Source organism: Lactuca serriola, chromosome 2 (genome assembly GCF_051521515.1).
Source record: "Lactuca serriola cultivar US96UC23 chromosome 2, Lser_US96UC23_V15, whole genome shotgun sequence".
Taxonomy (NCBI): domain Eukaryota; kingdom Viridiplantae; phylum Streptophyta; class Magnoliopsida; order Asterales; family Asteraceae; genus Lactuca; species Lactuca serriola.
Window position 1 is genome coordinate 210,979,123 of NC_136409.1, and position 21,366 is coordinate 211,000,488.

Consider the following 21,366-nt stretch of genomic DNA (forward strand, 5'->3'; position numbering starts at 1 on the left):
TATATATATATATATATATACATATATATGTATAACTAAATGCTAGTCTTACCGTTAGTAGGCCTCATTCACGAAGCCGATCTATAAGGTGGGTATAAGGTTGCGGCCTATAAAATGGCGCTTAATGGGTGTACACTCACACCTACCGCTTGCTTGATTGGTGGAGGGTCGTTAGCCGAACGGGTAGGATAGGGCAACCTCATCCTCTCATTAAAAGTATAATACAAAGTAACTACACATATTTTTAAAATTTCCCAATCCTAGTTACTTTAGGAAAAGTGAATTGATGCAATCCCATGAAATTACACTTTGCACCTTGCTAAGATGTTAGTGGAGCGTGTGTGGTTTACCGGCACACTAATTGGTTCTAAGCGAAGGTGGCAAAGGGTGATTAATTGTTTATCATAGTTCGATGGAGCGTGTGTGGTTTACCGGCACATCGAATAGGTGATCGTTACAATGAAGGCACCATGTGAATTTGCATGGTAATTCACACCCGCTTTGTGATCCTCGGCATCCCAGTCATAAACAAGAGGGGCATATCGAGATTTAAACATGTCATTGAATAGTTTCAATGAATCTCATCCGAACCTAGGAATTCTCAAAAACACTTAGGACTAATAGTTTAAGTTTTGTGATGGAGAATTAGTGAATCGTCATTCACTTACCTTCAATTTATTTGCATGTTAGATTACGGCATCCCTTTTCTAGTATGTAAATGTTATTGTTGGATCCTAGCCCTAATTTTCTTATTGGGTGATAATTAGGGATTCTTATTCTAATCTATCTTTGTCCTTTTCTAATTGTAGATGTCGAACGCAAACAACGCTGCTGCTAGTTCTTTCACGTTGATGAGCCTTTGCCAAAAGGTCACCTTCGATGGAACGAACTTTAGCGAATGGATAAGATACATTCGCACCATTGCTCGCTATGAGGACAAAGAGTATGTCCTTGATGAGAAGCTCGAGAAAATCAACACCGAAATCGCTACTCCAGCCGAAATCACCGCCTTTGAAACTCATGAGCGAGATGCAACGAAGGTACATTGCATCATGATCGCCACCATGAACTCCGAATTCCAAAAGTCCTACGAGGACATGTACCCGTACGAGATGCACCAAGACTTATTGGAAAGGTACCACCAAAACGCGAGACAAGAGAGGTACGAGATTTTCACTAACATGATTTCCGCGAAGATGGGTCATGGAGAATCTCTTACCATGCACTTGCAAAAGATGCAAAGGTATGTCGACCGCCTTCGCAAGTTAAATGTTGACTTCGGTGAGGATTTGGCGATCGACATGGTGCTTCACTCTTTGCCTCCGATGTACAATCAATTTAGGATGACCTACCACATGAACAAAGAAGAGGTCACCCTAAGCAAGCTCCAAGGTCTCTTGAGGGTTGCTGAGAGCAACTTCAAAGACAAGTCTGTTGCACCTACTCCCAATCCGCCCGCTGCTCCTGTCTTGGCTATTGGACAAGGGAAGGGAAAGAAGAGGAAAGCTTCGTCGAAGAACTATCGCAAGGTGAAAGCCCGAGATGGTGCCTCTTCTAGTGGGACCAAAGTTGATCCCGCCAAGCCCTGCTCTAACCCGAAGGAGGCAGAGTGCCACCACTGCCACAAGATAGGACATTGGAAGAGAAGCTGCCCGGATTACCTGCAAGCAATCAAAGAAGGAAAGATCAATCCATCTTTCGCAGGTATATATACAATCAAATCTAACGATTCTAATCATGCTATTTCTTGGGTTCTTGATACCGGTTGTGGTTATCACATTTGTTCTAATGTGCAGGGACTAAGAAGAAGTAGGGATGTGGAGCAAGGAAGGATCAATCTAATCATGGGGAACAGAAGATCGTCGCCTGTAACCAAGATTGGAGTGTATTCCTTAGTGCTTAGGAATAGTTTAGTTTTAGATTTGAACAATTGTTGCTATTCGCCAGAAATGGCAAGAAACATCATTTCATTTCATGGTTTATATATACAAGGATTTAGATTTTCTTTTAATAATGAGAATGGTTCTATTTTGGCTTACCTAAATGGTGTCTTTTACTTTGAAGTTATACCATGTAATGGAATATATGAAACCGTTATGATTGTTGATAACTTAGGAAATGATGTTTTGAATATTGATTCTTCCACTAGTATGGATAAAGCATCCTTGTGGCATTGTCGTCTTGGACATGTCAACAAGAAACGCATAGCCCAACTCCAAAAGGATGGAGTGTTGGAGTCATTCGACCTTAGGGAAGATGACACATGCGAGTCTTGTTTGCTTGGAAAGATGACTAAGTCGCCCTTCACGAGTACATGTGAAAGGGGCGAGGGTCTATTGGACCTAATACATACCGATGTATGTGGACCGTTTAGATCAACCACGAAGGATGGGAACCGCTTCTATGTGACTTTTACCGATGACTATAGTAGATATGGGTATATCTACTTAATAAAGCAAAAGTCAGACACCTTTGAAAAGTTCAAAGAGTTCAAGAATGAAGTGGAGAATCAATTGGGCAGGAAAATCAAGATACTTCGATCCGATCGAGGAGGAGAGTACCTAAGTCTTGAATTCCACGATTATCTCAAGGAGTGTGGAATAGTTTCACAATTGACGCCTCCTAGGACACCGCAGTTGAATGGTGTGGCAGAAAGGCGTAATCGAACCTTATTAGATATGGTTCGCTCTATGATGAGTCGTGCTTCGCTACCAATATCTTTTTGGGGGTATGCCTTAGAGACTGCCGCCCATATCCTTAACCGAGTCCCTACTAAAAAGGTTGCCAAAACACCTCACGAGATGTGGACGGGGAAAGCTCCCTCGTTGGCACATATCAAGGTTTGGGGTTGCGAGGCTTTCGTAAGACGAGATACTCACGACAAGCTTGAACCTCGAAGTGAGCGATGTATTTTCATCGGCTACCCGCAGACATCCTTTGGATATCTCTTCTATAGACCGAAGGACAATGTTGTCTTCGTTGCGAGAAGAGGAGTTTTCCGAGAGCGAGAACTCATAAGCCAAGGAGACAGTGGGAGGCAAATCGAACTTGAAGAGATTCAAGAGTCGATAGATGAAGGAACCTTTACCACTGGCGTTCAACCCGAGGAGGAAACTCCGGTTGAACCGATTGACGAATCCTTACCTCTTAGACGTTCCGATAGAGTTAGAGTTCATCCCCAGTTTTATGGCTTTCATATTACTACCGAAGGGGACACGTATATTAGTGATGGTACACTAGTAAACCTTGATGAACCTAATAGCTATAAGGAAGCCATGGCAGGCCCGGAATCTGTAAAGTGGAAAGAGGCAATGGATAGCGAGATCCAATCCATGTATGATAACCAAGTTTGGAATTTGGTTGATCACGTGCCCGGACGCAAGACCGTTGGGTGCAAATGGATCTTCAAGAAGAAGACCGACGTGGATGGGAACGTACACACATATAAAGCGCGATTGGTTGCGAAGGGCTTTACTCAAACTCCTGGAGTTGACTATGATGAGACCTTCTCACCAGTTGCGAAGATTAAATCTATTAGAGTGATGCTAGCAATTGCCGCATTTCATGATTATGAGATTTGGCAAATGGATGTCAAGACCGCTTTCCTTAATGGAAAGTTGGCAGAGGATGTTTACATGGCTCAGCCAGAAGGGTTTGTGGATCCGAAGCATCCGGATAGAGTGTGTAAGCTTGAGAAGTCCATTTATGGACTTAAGCAAGCGTCTCGCAGATGGAATCTTTGCTTCGATGAGAAAGTCAAAGAGTTTGGATTTGTACGAAGCGAAGACGAATCTTGTGTATATGTCAAAGCCAGTGGGAGTATAGTAAGCTTCCTCGTTCTATATGTCGATGACATATTACTCATAGGAAACGACATCCCGACTCTGCAGGAAGTTAAGTCCTAGCTCGGGAAGTGCTTCGCTATGAAGGACCTCGGAGAGGCTTCTTACATTTTGGGAATAAGGATAGTAAGAGAAAGAAGTAAGAAACTAATTGGACTTAGTCAGAATACTTACTTAGAGAAAGTACTAAAACGCTCTAGTATGGAAAACTCAAAGAAGGGAGAACTACCGATACAAAGTAATGCCAAATTGAGTAAGACTCAAAGTCCGAGTACCGAAGCTGAGATAGCAGAAATGAGCCGAGTACCATACGCTTCCGCAGTTGGCTCAATCATGTACGCTATGACTTGTACTCGCCCTGATGTAGCCTTCGCTTTGAGCATGGTTAGCAGATATCAAGGGAATCCTGGCAAAGCACATTGGATTGCGGTGAAAAACATCCTTAAGTACCTTCGGAGGACGAAGGAATGGTTCTTAGTCCTCGGAGGGAGTGATGACTTGAAGGTGCGAGGGTATAGTGACGCCAGTTTTCAGACCGATAGGGACAACTACCGTTCACAGTCGGGCTGGGTCTTTACCCTAAATGGAGGAGCAGTGACATGGAAGAGTTCCAAGCAGGAAACCGTAGCTGATTCAACGTGCGAATCAGAGTACATTGCAGCGAGCGAAGCGTCGAAGGAGGCAATATGGCTAAAGAACTTCATCGGTGATCTTGGAGTCATACCTGCCATAAAGGAGCCCATGGAGATTTTCTGTGATAACGAAGGAGCGGTTGCCTTGACCAAGGAACCGAGGGATCATGGTAGATCAAGACATATCGACAGAAAGTATCACTTCATTAGACATCGTGTAGAAGAAGGACAACTCGTAGTAAAGAGGATATCATCAGAAGATAACCCAGCAGATCCGCTTACGAAGGGACTGAGTAGGGTTAAGCACTTGCAGCATGCTAGGAGTATTGGGCTAAAGGATGATATTAGCATAGATTAGATAGTATTAGAAACGTGTAATAGATAAATGTAATTGACATTTGATGATTAAATAAAGGAGTTTTATTTATGAGTAATGTTACTATCTTATGTTAATTGTTTAGCTATTGTTTCAATTTGCATGTTTTGACTTCCAGAATAATTGAGTTTATTAGGAATAATAGAATTGTTCAAATTGTCCACAATCGTTCATATGTTGGAAGTAGATATGAATGAAGATTGTCATGAATTGGTGTGTAGATTGTCTAAATGGTGTTAGACATAGCAAAGGGTTGCTGCAACGTTCATGAGTGCTTATGAACTAGTTTTGAGCATTGGAATAAACCCGCGCTTGCTGGAATGACCTTATGGAATACGATATAAAAGGTGATCGCAAGACGATAATATCATATAGTCTTAAAACCTAGATATATGGTTTATTATTTGTTAATTGATTGTACATTGATAATACGAAAACGCATCAATAACTTGGTGTTATAAAACGTATTGTTGTGTATAGTTGGTAAATGAATAAGTAAATGCATATAAGTCGAAGTTTATCTGTAACTTTTATCTAAGAAGGTAAAAGCGATATCTCGGCCGCTCGATGATTTGATTTGACTTATGTGCCGGGCCCGGTCAGAACTGAATTGATGTGTTCGATTAAGTTCTATGTCAAATAAATCAGAGATCGAGAAACCTAAATGCTTGACTAACCATTCCATAGGATTGTCAGCATGATATCTAACAGAGGACTGTACGTTCCCTTATCTAAAGGACAAGATTGATTAGATCAGAGTTGACAGCGTCTTTGAGAGCTATGATTGCAAACCGAATTGTACTTATGAATATAGTTACTAGACTTATCCAAGTGGGAGACTGTTGGAATAGTGTCTAAGGCTACAACTATATTAGGCAAGTATTTGATCCGGTTGTGCATGGTCCTTTTGGGTTGCCTTCACCATAGCAACTTGATAGGATGATTTATTAAGAGAGAGTAAATATTATTAATATATTATAAGAATAATATAATGAATAATATATTTGTTATTTGATTAATATAAGTCATAGAATTAATTAGAATTAATTTGGTGACTTAAAGAGATTAATTAAATAAAGGGGTATAAACTGTCAATTGTTTGATAGTTAAGCTTTAGACTGTAAATCCATTAGGATATGCCTTGGACGAATTCTAAGAGCTTTTGGATAGCTAAAATCGTCCATATGCTTATCTATGGAATGGATTTGGATAGCCTTAAGAGAAGATTATCCAATTAGGGTTTAGGTTGTAACCCTTAAGGAGTCTACAAGTATAAATAGACCCCATGGCATAGGGAATTCGACACCTCTGATTAAGTAAGAGAACCCTGGTCGAAATTCCTCCCTCTCCTCTCTCCTAAATCATTCTTCTTGCTATTGGTGTTTGTAAGCCATTAGAGGAGTGACATTTGTGACTCTAGAAGCTCCAAGACCTCAAGATCAACAAGGAACTCAAAGGTATGATTCTAGATCTGTTCCAATGTTGTAATTTAACCTAATTAGTAATTAGAAGTCTTGGATTCATAGCATGTTTATTAGAGAGCCTAGATCCAAGCATTAGGGTTTTGCATGCGCACATAGGAAAGTTCTTATGGCTAAAACCCAACAGTGGTATCAGAGCCTAGCTTGGTTTTCTTTAAATTGTTGCTTGATTAACTGAAACAAACCTGCAAAATTCGATTTTTAGGTTTCTGAGTCACTGACTCGGCGAGTCCCAAGGTGGACTCGGCGAGTAGGCATGACTCGGCGAGTCCCCTTGTGCACTCGGCGAGTCCAGGCGTCAGGAATGACCAGATTCGGGATTTCTTTGTGTTTATCTTATGGAAACTTACCTTAATCATAATAGATCAACCTAAATCCGATTTTATGATATATATGACTATTATCTTGATCTAGTTAAAGGTATTTATCAACTAATAAAATATTTAATTTCCTTATATGATAATTAATTAATTATTTAACTATTTTGGTAATTATCTTTCAAAGAAATCTTGAATAAATCAAATATAGATAATTAGGATATTAATTGTTAATTGGAATTATTTGTTATTTGATCCTCCATGTTTTAAATGATTAAAAGCTACCCTCATGTTTTGAAATTTACTTTTGTGATTAAAAGTTTTAATTTAGACAACTTAAATTTCAAACCCTAGATTTTAAAAGTTTTAAAATACAACCCTATACTAATATGATATTACTAGAATAATATATATATATATATATATATATATATATATATATATATATATATATATATATACATATATATGTATAACTAAATGCTAGTCTTACCGTTAGTAGGCCTCATTCACGAAGCCGATCTATAAGGTGGGTATAAGGTTGCGGCCTATAAAATGGCGCTTAATGGGTGTACACTCACACCTACCGCTTGCTTGATTGGTGGAGGGTCGTTAGCCGAACGGGTAGGATAGGGCAACCTCATCCTCTCATTAAAAGTATAATACAAAGTAACTACACATATTTTTAAAATTTCCCAATCCTAGTTACTTTAGGAAAAGTGAATTGATGCAATCCCATGAAATTACACTTTGCACCTTGCTAAGATGTTAGTGGAGCGTGTGTGGTTTACCGGCACACTAATTGGTTCTAAGCGAAGGTGGCAAAGGGTGATTAATTGTTTATCATAGTTCGATGGAGCGTGTGTGGTTTACCGGCACATCGAATAGGTGATCGTTACAATGAAGGCACCATGTGAATTTGCATGGTAATTCACACCCGCTTTGTGATCCTCGGCATCCCAGTCATAAACAAGAGGGGCATATCGAGATTTAAACATGTCATTGAATAGTTTCAATGAATCTCATCCGAACCTAGGAATTCTCAAAAACACTTAGGACTAATAGTTTAAGTTTTGTGATGGAGAATTAGTGAATCGTCATTCACTTACCTTCAATTTATTTGCATGTTAGATTACGGCATCCCTTTTCTAGTATGTAAATGTTATTGTTGGATCCTAGCCCTAATTTTCTTATTGGGTGATAATTAGGGATTCTTATTCTAATCTATCTTTGTCCTTTTCTAATTGTAGATGTCGAACGCAAACAACGCTGCTGCTAGTTCTTTCACGTTGATGAGCCTTTGCCAAAAGGTCACCTTCGATGGAACGAACTTTAGCGAATGGATAAGATACATTCGCACCATTGCTCGCTATGAGGACAAAGAGTATGTCCTTGATGAGAAGCTCGAGAAAATCAACACCGAAATCGCTACTCCAGCCGAAATCACCGCCTTTGAAACTCATGAGCGAGATGCAACGAAGGTACATTGCATCATGATCGCCACCATGAACTCCGAATTCCAAAAGTCCTACGAGGACATGTACCCGTACGAGATGCACCAAGACTTATTGGAAAGGTACCACCAAAACGCGAGACAAGAGAGGTACGAGATTTTCACTAACATGATTTCCGCGAAGATGGGTCATGGAGAATCTCTTACCATGCACTTGCAAAAGATGCAAAGGTATGTCGACCGCCTTCGCAAGTTAAATGTTGACTTCGGTGAGGATTTGGCGATCGACATGGTGCTTCACTCTTTGCCTCCGATGTACAATCAATTTAGGATGACCTACCACATGAACAAAGAAGAGGTCACCCTAAGCAAGCTCCAAGGTCTCTTGAGGGTTGCTGAGAGCAACTTCAAAGACAAGTCTGTTGCACCTACTCCCAATCCGCCCGCTGCTCCTGTCTTGGCTATTGGACAAGGGAAGGGAAAGAAGAGGAAAGCTTCGTCGAAGAACTATCGCAAGGTGAAAGCCCGAGATGGTGCCTCTTCTAGTGGGACCAAAGTTGATCCCGCCAAGCCCTGCTCTAACCCGAAGGAGGCAGAGTGCCACCACTGCCACAAGATAGGACATTGGAAGAGAAGCTGCCCGGATTACCTGCAAGCAATCAAAGAAGGAAAGATCAATCCATCTTTCGCAGGTATATATACAATCAAATCTAACGATTCTAATCATGCTATTTCTTGGGTTCTTGATACCGGTTGTGGTTATCACATTTGTTCTAATGTGCAGGGACTAAGAAGAAGTAGGGATGTGGAGCAAGGAAGGATCAATCTAATCATGGGGAACAGAAGATCGTCGCCTGTAACCAAGATTGGAGTGTATTCCTTAGTGCTTAGGAATAGTTTAGTTTTAGATTTGAACAATTGTTGCTATTCGCCAGAAATGGCAAGAAACATCATTTCATTTCATGGTTTATATAGACAAGGATTTAGATTTTCTTTTAATAATGAGAATGGTTCTATTTTGGCTTACCTAAATGGTGTCTTTTACTTTGAAGCTATACCATGTAATGGAATATATGAAACCGTTATGATTGTTGATAACTTAGGAAATGATGTTTTGAATATTGATTCTTCCACTAGTATGGATAAAGCATCCTTGTGGCATTGTCGTCTTGGACATGTCAACAAGAAACGCATAGCCCAACTCCAAAAGGATGGAGTGTTGGAGTCATTCGACCTTAGGGAAGATGACACATGCGAGTCTTGTTTGCTTGGAAAGATGACTAAGTCGCCCTTCACGAGTACATGTGAAAGGGGCGAGGGTCTATTGGACCTAATACATACCGATGTATGTGGACCGTTTAGATCAACCACGAAGGATGGGAACCGCTTCTATGTGACTTTTACCGATGACTATAGTAGATATGGGTATATCTACTTAATAAAGCAAAAGTCAGACACCTTTGAAAAGTTCAAAGAGTTCAAGAATGAAGTGGAGAATCAATTGGGCAGGAAAATCAAGATACTTCGATCCGATCGAGGAGGAGAGTACCTAAGTCTTGAATTCCACGATTATCTCAAGGAGTGTGGAATAGTTTCACAATTGACGCCTCCTAGGACACCGCAGTTGAATGGTGTGGCAGAAAGGCGTAATCGAACCTTATTAGATATGGTTCGCTCTATGATGAGTCGTGCTTCGCTACCAATATCTTTTTGGGGGTATGCCTTAGAGACTGCCGCCCATATCCTTAACCGAGTCCCTACTAAAAAGGTTGCCAAAACACCTCACGAGATGTGGACGGGGAAAGCTCCCTCGTTGGCACATATCAAGGTTTGGGGTTGCGAGGCTTTCGTAAGACGAGATACTCACGACAAGCTTGAACCTCGAAGTGAGCGATGTATTTTCATCGGCTACCCGCAGACATCCTTTGGATATCTCTTCTATAGACCGAAGGACAATGTTGTCTTCGTTGCGAGAAGAGGAGTTTTCCGAGAGCGAGAACTCATAAGCCAAGGAGACAGTGGGAGGCAAATCGAACTTGAAGAGATTCAAGAGTCGATAGATGAAGGAACCTTTACCACTGGCGTTCAACCCGAGGAGGAAACTCCGGTTGAACCGATTGACGAATCCTTACCTCTTAGACGTTCCGATAGAGTTAGAGTTCATCCCCAGTTTTATGGCTTTCATATTACTACCGAAGGGGACACGTATATTAGTGATGGTACACTAGTAAACCTTGATGAACCTAATAGCTATAAGGAAGCCATGGCAGGCCCGGAATCTGTAAAGTGGAAAGAGGCAATGGATAGCGAGATCCAATCCATGTATGATAACCAAGTTTGGAATTTGGTTGATCACGTGCCCGGACGCAAGACCGTTGGGTGCAAATGGATCTTCAAGAAGAAGACCGACGTGGATGGGAACGTACACACATATAAAGCGCGATTGGTTGCGAAGGGCTTTACTCAAACTCCTGGAGTTGACTATGATGAGACCTTCTCACCAGTTGCGAAGATTAAATCTATTAGAGTGATGCTAGCAATTGCCGCATTTCATGATTATGAGATTTGGCAAATGGATGTCAAGACCGCTTTCCTTAATGGAAAGTTGGTTGAGGATGTTTACATGGCTCAGCCAGAAGGGTTTGTGGATCCGAAGCATCCGGATAGAGTGTGTAAGCTTGAGAAGTCCATTTATGGACTTAAGCAAGCGTCTCGCAGATGGAATCTTTGCTTCGATGAGAAAGTCAAAGAGTTTGGATTTGTACGAAGCGAAGACGAATCTTGTGTATATGTCAAAGCCAGTGGGAGTATAGTAAGCTTCCTCGTTCTATATGTCGATGACATATTACTCATAGGAAACGACATCCCGACTCTGCAGGAAGTTAAGTCCTAGCTCGGGAAGTGCTTCGCTATGAAGGACCTCGGAGAGGCTTCTTACATTTTGGGAATAAGGATAGTAAGAGAAAGAAGTAAGAAACTAATTGGACTTAGTCAGAATACTTACTTAGAGAAAGTACTAAAACGCTTTAGTATGGAAAACTCAAAGAAGGGAGAACTACCGATACAAAGTAATGCCAAATTGAGTAAGACTCAAAGTCCGAGTACCGAAGCTGAGATAGCAGAAATGAGCCGAGTACCATACGCTTCCGCAGTTGGCTCAATCATGTACGCTATGACTTGTACTCGCCCTGATGTAGCCTTCGCTTTGAGCATGGTTAGCAGATATCAAGGGAATCCTGGCAAAGCACATTGGATTGCGGTGAAAAACATCCTTAAGTACCTTCGGAGGACGAAGGAATGGTTCTTAGTCCTCGGAGGGAGTGATGACTTGAAGGTGCGAGGGTATAGTGACGCCAGTTTTCAGACCGATAGGGACAACTACCGTTCACAGTCGGGCTGGGTCTTTACCCTAAATGGAGGAGCAGTGACATGGAAGAGTTCCAAGCAGGAAACCGTAGCTGATTCAACGTGCGAATCAGAGTACATTGCAGCGAGCGAAGCGTCGAAGGAGGCAATATGGCTAAAGAACTTCATCGGTGATCTTGGAGTCATACCTGCCATAAAGGAGCCCATGGAGATTTTCTGTGATAACGAAGGAGCGGTTGCCTTGACCAAGGAACCGAGGGATCATGGTAGATCAAGACATATCGACAGAAAGTATCACTTCATTAGACATCGTGTAGAAGAAGGACAACTCGTAGTAAAGAGGATATCATCAGAAGATAACCCAGCAGATCCGCTTACGAAGGGACTGAGTAGGGTTAAGCACTTGCAGCATGCTAGGAGTATTGGGCTAAAGGATGATATTAGCATAGATTAGATAGTATTAGAAACGTGTAATAGATAAATGTAATTGACATTTGATGATTAAATAAAGGAGTTTTATTTATGAGTAATGTTACTATCTTATGTTAATTGTTTAGCTATTGTTTCAATTTGCATGTTTTGACTTCCAGAATAATTGAGTTTATTAGGAATAATAGAATTGTTCAAATTGTCCACAATCGTTCATATGTTGGAAGTAGATATGAATGAAGATTGTCATGAATTGGTGTGTAGATTGTCTAAATGGTGTTAGACATAGCAAAGGGTTGCTGCAACGTTCATGAGTGCTTATGAACTAGTTTTGAGCATTGGAATAAACCCGCGCTTGCTGGAATGACCTTATGGAATACGATATAAAAGGTGATCGCAAGACGATAATATCATATAGTCTTAAAACCTAGATATATGGTTTATTATTTGTTAATTGATTGTACATTGATAATACGAAAACGCATCAATAACTTGGTGTTATAAAACGTATTGTTGTGTATAGTTGGTAAATGAATAAGTAAATGCATATAAGTCGAAGTTTATCTGTAACTTTTATCTAAGAAGGTAAAAGCGATATCTCGGCCGCTCGATGATTTGATTTGACTTATGTGCCGGGCCCGGTCAGAACTGAATTGATGTGTTCGATTAAGTTCTATGTCAAATAAATCAGAGATCGAGAAACCTAAATGCTTGACTAACCATTCCATAGGATTGTCAGCATGATATCTAACAGAGGACTGTACGTTCCCTTATCTAAAGGACAAGATTGATTAGATCAGAGTTGACAGCGTCTTTGAGAGCTATGATTGCAAACCGAATTGTACTTATGAATATAGTTACTAGACTTATCCAAGTGGGAGACTGTTGGAATAGTGCCTAAGGCTACAACTATATTAGGCAAGTATTTGATCCGGTTGTGCATGGTCCTTTTGGGTTGCCTTCACCATAGCAACTTGATAGGATGATTTATTAAGAGAGAGTAAATATTATTAATATATTATAAGAATAATATAATGAATAATATATTTGTTATTTGATTAATATAAGTCATAGAATTAATTAGAATTAATTTGGTGACTTAAAGAGATTAATTAAATAAAGGGGTATAAACTGTCAATTGTTTGATAGTTAAGCTTTAGACTGTAAATCCATTAGGATATGCCTTGGACGAATTCTAAGAGCTTTTGGATAGCTAAAATCGTCCATATGCTTATCTATGGAATGGATTTGGATAGCCTTAAGAGAAGATTATCCAATTAGGGTTTAGGTTGTAACCCTTAAGGAGTCTACAAGTATAAATAGACCCCATGGCATAGGGAATTCGACACCTCTGATTAAGTAAGAGAACCCTGGTCGAAATTCCTCCCTCTCCTCTCTCCTAAATCATTCTTCTTGCTATTGGTGTTTGTAAGCCATTAGAGGAGTGACATTTGTGACTCTAGAAGCTCCAAGACCTCAAGATCAACAAGGAACTCAAATGTATGATTCTAGATCTGTTCCAATGTTGTAATTTAACCTAATTAGTAATTAGAAGTCTTGGATTCATAGCATGTTTATTAGAGAGCCTAGATCCAAGCATTAGGGTTTTGCATGCGCACATAGGAAAGTTCTTATGGCTAAAACCCAACACTTGGTGCAATTCAAGCGCAAGTTCTGCTCTGCTCAAAATCTATTGGAGTTGGAGAATAAGTTTCTGATATTGAAGAAAGGCAGCATGTCAGTGGATGAATACACTAATGCCTTCACAGACAAGATGGAGTTTGCTTTACGCATCGTCCCAGACGAGCTGACAAAAGTCGACCGGTACGCAAAGGGACTCCCTTGGGAGTATGCGGTGCCAGTACGTCAGGCACCTACCTTAGAGGCAGCTATTTGGGCTGCCAAGTCTGTTGAGAATATGATCAAGGGGAGGACTGACAGTAAGGTTGAAGTTGGCGAGAAGAGAAAGTTGGAAGGAACTTCAGGTTCTAATGAGAAAGGAAAATTCTCAAAGTCTGGAGGAGGAGGAAGGGATGAGGCAAGGTGGTGCGATAAGTGCAAAAAGAAGCACTCAGGAAAATGTGGCGTGGAGGTGACATGTTTCAAGTGTGGAAAGCATGGGCACTATGCCGATGAATGTATTTTCAACAAAAAGGTGTGTTATGAATGTAAAGAAGAGGGGCACTTCAAGCAAGACTGCCCAAGGAAAAATCAAGCAACAAGGCTAGAGGCGCCGCCAAAGCTAAAGGCAAGAGCGTTTCAAATGATCCTTGATGAAGCAGATGGCAATGCAAGGAATCAGGAATAAGGATCTTATATCTAAAGATCAAGTTATAAAGTAGCGATATGAAAAGTATCATGTATGTAGCCTATTAGAGGCATTGTATAGGGTGAACTGGAACTTTTGTGTAATCGTTTCAAGGAATTTATATAAACCCTAGTTTTGTTAACTGATGTGTTGAATGATTGTCTGATTTTCTTGTATGGTGACTTGGTCGACTACGAGACGATACTTGGGACGAGCATGAGTAGGTGTGAAAGGTAGTAGATGCATATACTACCGGAAGCACAGGACTCGCACTTGGATCAGGGAAAGTCACAAGGTTACCAAGAAGCTAGTGATTGATTCCATTTTATTCTGGTATGTCATTACCATTGTTTCAGTAATGACTAGTAATATGGTTCTTGTTCCGACCCTAGTGGTCATATTTAAATTTGAGTTCGATGGCGAGGAGTATGTACGTGGCCTAGAGGACCGAGTTAGAAGTAACATCTGACTTAAGTCAGAAGGTTTAAGTCAGAAGGTTGAAGTTAATGCGATTGATAGTGTCGCTCTCGTTGTTAAAAGAAGTTTGTAGGTAGAAATGCTACATGCTGAAATGTGATTATATCACATTAGAATATGAAGGAAGGTATATTCCATTCTGGAATTTAACTTTATTAAAGACCGAGTCTAAGCGTCGCATCGTGCGATGAGAGGTCGATAGAGCACGACCTATCGGTTTGTTACAATAGATAAATGAAAGTAATTATCCTGAGAAGAAGAAGGAGTCCATAATAACGACTTATTTGGTAACTCGAGGGTTACGATTGAAAGTACAACATAGTACGATAAGGAGATGCAGGATTTAGGCATCTTCCGCGATCAAGAAATCCGTAGAGTTAAATACTCTTTAGAGAAAACATAGAAGTTACGGTTATTACCTAGGATGAATAAATAATGTGTGGAATCATTATGCAAGTCCTATTTCGTTGATGATTCCGGGACGTAATCATCCTAAGGGGGAGATAATTGTAACGCCCGTAGATCCGGGCTAGTCAATTTAGAGACGATATGCGTCAAAAATGACTTTTTGATGGAAGATTATCTAGAAGGATTAATCTTAACCAAGTTGTAGTATATGTCACAAGGTTTCCGTGCATATAAAGAACGCCAAAATCCGAGTTATAACGGAGAAGTTATGACCCGTCGAAGTTTCGCGACAGAACCGGCACGACGCAATGCAACGTAAAAGGTGAATTTACGTTAGAGCGGTATTTAGCCAAAGCAATCTAAATGAGAATCGAAGATCTCATTATTGGTGTCGAAGCGATATAAAGTTAGGCGAGAACGGACGTCAAACGAAGAAGTTATGAATTTTTAACGAAAGTTTCTGTCCCGGCCTATTAAAAATAAATAATAAAAATAAAAGTTAAAATTAGCCGACGGAGTCTAAACGAAAGTTGTAGACCGTAGTCTCACCTTCGCGTGGATATAAAGAACGTCGAAAACGGAGTTCGTATGAAGAAGATATGAATTTCCGAAGATTATTAAATAATTTGTATTTATTTTTAATCTTTAATTCGGAAGCATTATCCGAAGGAGTCACCGGTCTGATCCGAGGTACGCCCCGCGTACTCCGAAGTTTCGACATTCGCAGCAAGTGGCTTCGGATGACGAACACAGTGACGTTTTTCGGACCAGTACGCCCCGCGTACTCCGAGGCTCCAGCCTCCTATAAATAGGATGCGAGGGTAGCCGACCCAAATGCCAATTTCCTCTCTTCTCTCTCCCGTTTTGCATCGATTTGCGTGCCAGAAATACCCCGAAGCCCCGGTATCATACTCGATCCCCGAGGCGAGTCCCGAGATCCCGAAGATCCCGAGAAGTGCGGTTCCCGAGCCGAAGCTCTGCCCGCGAGAAGTTCGATTTTTGAAGAGATCTTCCAGATCTGCTGAGGATTACTACTTCTGCAAGTCGTAGTGCTGTCCGATCATCTTCTGATCAAGTGAGTGTGTAGTTATTTTCTTCTAACGCATAATTATTAAGTATTTTCTATGAAATACGTGCTACGTGTATAATATAAGGTTGTTTATATGTGTGGGTGTATAGTCCCTTTCATAAACACGGGTATAATACAAGTATTGTTTGAATGTATTAAGTGTATGTTTGGGAGAGTGTATGGTTACTTTCTTCTAACACATAAATATGAAGTATTTGGTATAAAATACGTGCTATGTGTTTATATATTGTTGTTTATTTGAGATGAGTATGGAATGAATGTTTTATATAGTTTTTAAATGAGATAAACTGTATGTGTATTCTATATCTACAAATATGTTGGGTAGAACATGGGTAGATGAGATAGTTGGTATGTGATAAAGTGATGGGATATGAAAGATGATTAAGAATGATATTGGTAGACGCACCAATTAAAGAATGTCATAAAACTAGCAGATGTGCTGGAGAATAATATCGGTAGATGCACCAAGTAGTGAATGTCGTAATCCTGGCAGACGCGCTTATAGGATAATGTCGGCAGATGCGCCAAATAGAGATTGTCATAATAATAGCAGATGCGCTTATAGGGTAATCTTGTCAGATGCGCTTATAAGATAATGTCGGCAAATGCGCCTAAAAGAGAATGTCATAAACCCGGCAGTCGCGCCCCATAGGGTATGACAGAATCATGGCAGAGGCGCTTAAAGGATGATGTTGGTAGATGGGCCTTATGTAGCAATAGATTTGTGCTAATTCCTTAGGTCAATCCTAGGAATGGATGAATGGCGGGTAGTTGAATTCTTAGGGTAAAATCCTAAGAAATAAAGGAGATAATGGGGATGGGTAATTGGGTTGATTGTTTGATGGTTGAATATAATGATTATATTATTGTGGGTTGAAAACCCTATATGCTCACCAGGCTCCCAAGCCTGACCCACTCAGTTTTCTTTGCATTACAGGTAATGACACAAGAGTATAAGTTGGTGGACTTGACGAGAGGTTTTGGACTATAGATCAGTAGTTGAATAACTATTGTAAGGTCTATTTATATTGTTTATGCTTTTGGTCTGTATCGGAACATGACATCCCGAGGTTTTATTATTTAATGGCAATACATTCTCTTTGAGAAATGTTTTGATAAATGGTTATCATATTTTATTTTGGGAACAAATTCTGCAACCGTTTTCTTTAAATGATCACTCTGATTTATAAAACAAAGCATAAACAAATCGGTCTTTTCTGGCCGTGAAATTGGGGATGTCACAGATACCATGTTCCTATTCTCTCTTTTTAAAAAAAAGGGGGTGGAGGGGGGGGGGGAGAAGGAGATGAGTGAATACCGCATCTCATGATGTATAACTGTGCCATCTCCCTGCGAGCTCTCCAGGCGGCAGTTATACCGGCCGCAACAAGAACGAAATCTTCCCAGTTATCCCCAATGATAGTAATGTTTCCTAGTCATTTGCCAAGAGCTAGGTTACTCCCAAACAGTTTGGGAAGACGGTCAGGAAAGTCTCATGTTTTGCGAAGCCCACGCCCCACGAGGTTTCGATTAACCCAGAGTCATTGCCTCTGCCAAATTTTTTTTGGAGTGTCTTACTTAGAGATCAACTGATGAATGCCTAGCCTTTTTGCTATAGTGCGAGCACAAAAACTCATAGTTGAACAGAAAAAGTAACTAAAAACACAAAAAGTGGGTATACAACCCAAAGATCGACAAATCAATTCAAAACCTATGATTTTATTAACAACGCTTGGGGTCAACTCATCAATGGAAAAAGCCATAATGATCCACAATCATGTCGAAAAAATCAGATGTCGGCAGGCACAACCCCGCTTCGAATAAAGGGATTGAAACTCCCACCTTCTCTTGAGGACAATCATAGATCGATAACCCCTTTGCCGAAATCATTACACCATGCTCTGGTAAGAAGCCGAAGCGATCTTGCAGAAATCAAAATTCCTCTATAATAGGGACTTTACCATAACGGCCCATTGTCGAAAAAAGATGAGCGATCGAAAAGAAAAATTCACAGAATGCCCGGATCGATACAATGAAGGCAGAGTAGGGATGTGAGGATGAAAAGTCTTGGGAAAATGAAGGATTTTAAAGGCAAAACTGGTGTCACGAACTGTCTCTCGATGAATATGACATAGATTGACGATGATGTTTAAAGCATTTCAAATGTTAGAAACAATCTCAAACATCCACGTGTTGATATATAGGCTCGAACGACGACGCTACCAAGCCGACGCGTACACCTACAAGCCTAAGGGACTTGTTAAAGTATCCCTGAGGGATAACGTCAAAAAAGGAGAAGACTAACTAATGCCAGGCTTGGCCAGGCCAGAGCCCGGTTAGATTTAGACTGAGGTCAAGGTCGGGCCTCCGCCAACGCAAAGATCACTGGCATGACGGTTAACATGCAGAACCGTGCCTTAACCTCTTCTCTAAGGAAAAACACCCCGACACACATGGGACCAATCAGAGTGTTCCACTTGCCCATCTGACGATAGCCACGGTCATCATAATATCCAAAGATTCCCCTCTAGCCAATGGCGGGACGAGGCAAAGGACGTGACGGAGGATCCTCCAATGTGGGTCCGCCACGTCATACCTCACGAAGGAATGCTCAACAGAATCAGTTGAGGGGCATACACCTCTCTAACAGGTATAAAAGGATCCTTCTTCCTCACGGAGAAGGGGACAAACTCTTTTTCCTGTGATTTACCCTTACTTCTCTCAAATCTCATTCTAATTTGATCGTCAGATCTTCGTCCCGGGAATTCCTCCTGGACGTTGTCTAATAATCATCTTTCTCATTTGCACTGTGATATCAGGAGACGGAACCTACATAGAGCCCATCTGTAACCTCAACCAATCCATCTCTACCATATCACAACACCTACCAATTAAAGTCGATCGCCATTGAGGAGTTAGATGAAAGGAATATTAATTAAATCTTCATAAAGTGTCTAGATATATATAGGAAATTATGTAAGTTGTTTAAACTTACAGAAGACATGAGACAATGAGAGTTATATAATAATTCTATTTAGAATCTGTAAAAGAGTAGAGAAATGAGATAAGAAATGCATAAGCCTTGAACAATTATGAGATGAGATGAGAAAACCTGAGATTCATATAAGAATACAAGTATGAGATTAGATAATATAAGAGTAGCGTAAGAGAATATAATGAGATATATGTGACACGAATATTTAACTTATACTAAATTAGTAGCACTATATTTCAAGAGATTCCGAGGACGGAATCTTTTGAAGGGGGGAAGTATTGTAACACCTAGTTTTTCGTAATTACTGTAACACCAAAAATCATGCAAAAGTAATTACCGTAACACCAAAAATCATAGTTTAAACTTTAAAATCAATCCAACTAACAAACGCCACAATCTAATATTCCATTGGCCTATTCCCTAAATCTTTATCATCTAAATCTAACATGTTTAAAGGTTGTGCAATCTCCACATAAACATAAAATACTAATGTTGTTAGTATTTAGTAAAAAGTAATAATTGTATCAAAATAGAATAAAAATTGTAAATTTTGTACCCAAAGCTATATCATCATCCTTCAAAACGTCGTCAACGTTGTCTATTATCGGATTTGTAGACATTCTCACCCAATCTTGGATACATAACAAAGCTTCATGTATCAACGTTGATAAGCTAGTTCGATACTCACTTATAACTCTACCACATGTGCTAAATGCGGACTTGAACGCCACACTTGAGATTTGTATTACCAATATATCTAACGACAAAATAATTAAATTGTAATGACATAAAATACATATGATTTATCTGTCAAAAATACATAAAATTTAGAGTTATAGTCTAAATAAATAGTAGAAATATTTCAACTTTGTTATCACAACTTGGAATGCTTGTAATTCATTAAATATAACACCAAAAACGAAAAAATTATAGTCTAAAATTATGTACAAACTTTAAATTACACGCTGAAGAAAACCGTACGCCAATCCGACTTTAAACGAATGAGAAATGCATGTTTAAAGATACCCAACTTTGAAGGCTTGTAATTCATTGAATATAACATCAAAAACGATAAAGTTATAGTCTAAAATCATGTAAAAAATCTAAATTACATGTTGGAAAGAACCGCATGCCAATCCGACTTAAAGCGAATGGGATATGCATGTTTAAAGATTTTCATAGAATACAAAAGTCAAAAAATAGCTGAAAAGTTGAATATAACACAAAAACGACAAAATTATATTCTAAAATCATGTACAAACTCTAAATTACATGTTGGAAAGAACGACATGCCAAATGGGTAATTAGAAAAATATTTGATTTTTTTTAATAATCAAGTCCAAAACCGGTTTTGACTCGTAATCGGCCGGACTAAACCGACAAAAGAACTAGACAGATTTTGATTAATTCGTAGAATTGAGAACCGGCCCGGCGCAGGGTCCAAAAAAGGGCCCAAGTCCGATCTGAGTCTGGTTCCTTGTCCAATCCGGTCAACGAGTCCAAATGTTCACCCTTACTCTATGGACTAACCATTAAACATATTTACTCGCATTGACCGACTCACATTGATAAAACACACTTTTTAGATCATATATTTTTTTATATGAAAACAGAAAACATGAAAATATTAAATTTTGAATCCATACCAAACAATTCTATATGTATAGAATCACTTCAGGAGACTAGTTGATAAGTTAAAACTAGATCTATATATAAAAGTTAAAAACGTTTCTAAAATCTAAACTAACAGGTTGTACACATGCAAAAATATAACAAAAACATACAACAAACAAGATAACCAAAAACCCTTTGCTATAGTAAAAACTTCACAAACTTATCAACATACAAATACACAAGTAATGAAGGTGTGAGTTTTATTTTCAGCTTTCACATCTTAAAATCAATATTTGACGATTCAGGTTTTGTTATATTTATTTAGTAATATAAAAAATAAAGTTATTATAACAAAAAAGTTTGTAGACAAAATTTATAAACTGAATAAGTATTTATAAATATCTAAAAATTTAAGAAAAGAAAAGCCAGTTTGGTTTTCAAAAAGTAGATTGTTGATTATACAAAAGATAAGAAACGTCGACAGCAGGGTTCGAACCTGCGCGGGCGAAGCCCAATAGATTTCAAGTCTATCTCCTTAACCACTCGGACATATCGACTTCTTGTCACGGTTAGTATTT

At 39.6% G+C, this 21,366-nt stretch overlaps 1 non-coding gene across 1 annotated transcript; it reads right to left on the reverse strand.

Annotated features, from left to right (window-relative positions):
• Positions 1–21,263: 21,263 nt before the first annotated feature.
• Positions 21,264–21,345, reverse strand: TRNAS-UGA (transfer RNA serine (anticodon UGA)). The gene has a single exon. It is a non-coding gene; the product is annotated as a tRNA-Ser (tRNA).
• Positions 21,346–21,366: the final 21 nt, after the last annotated feature.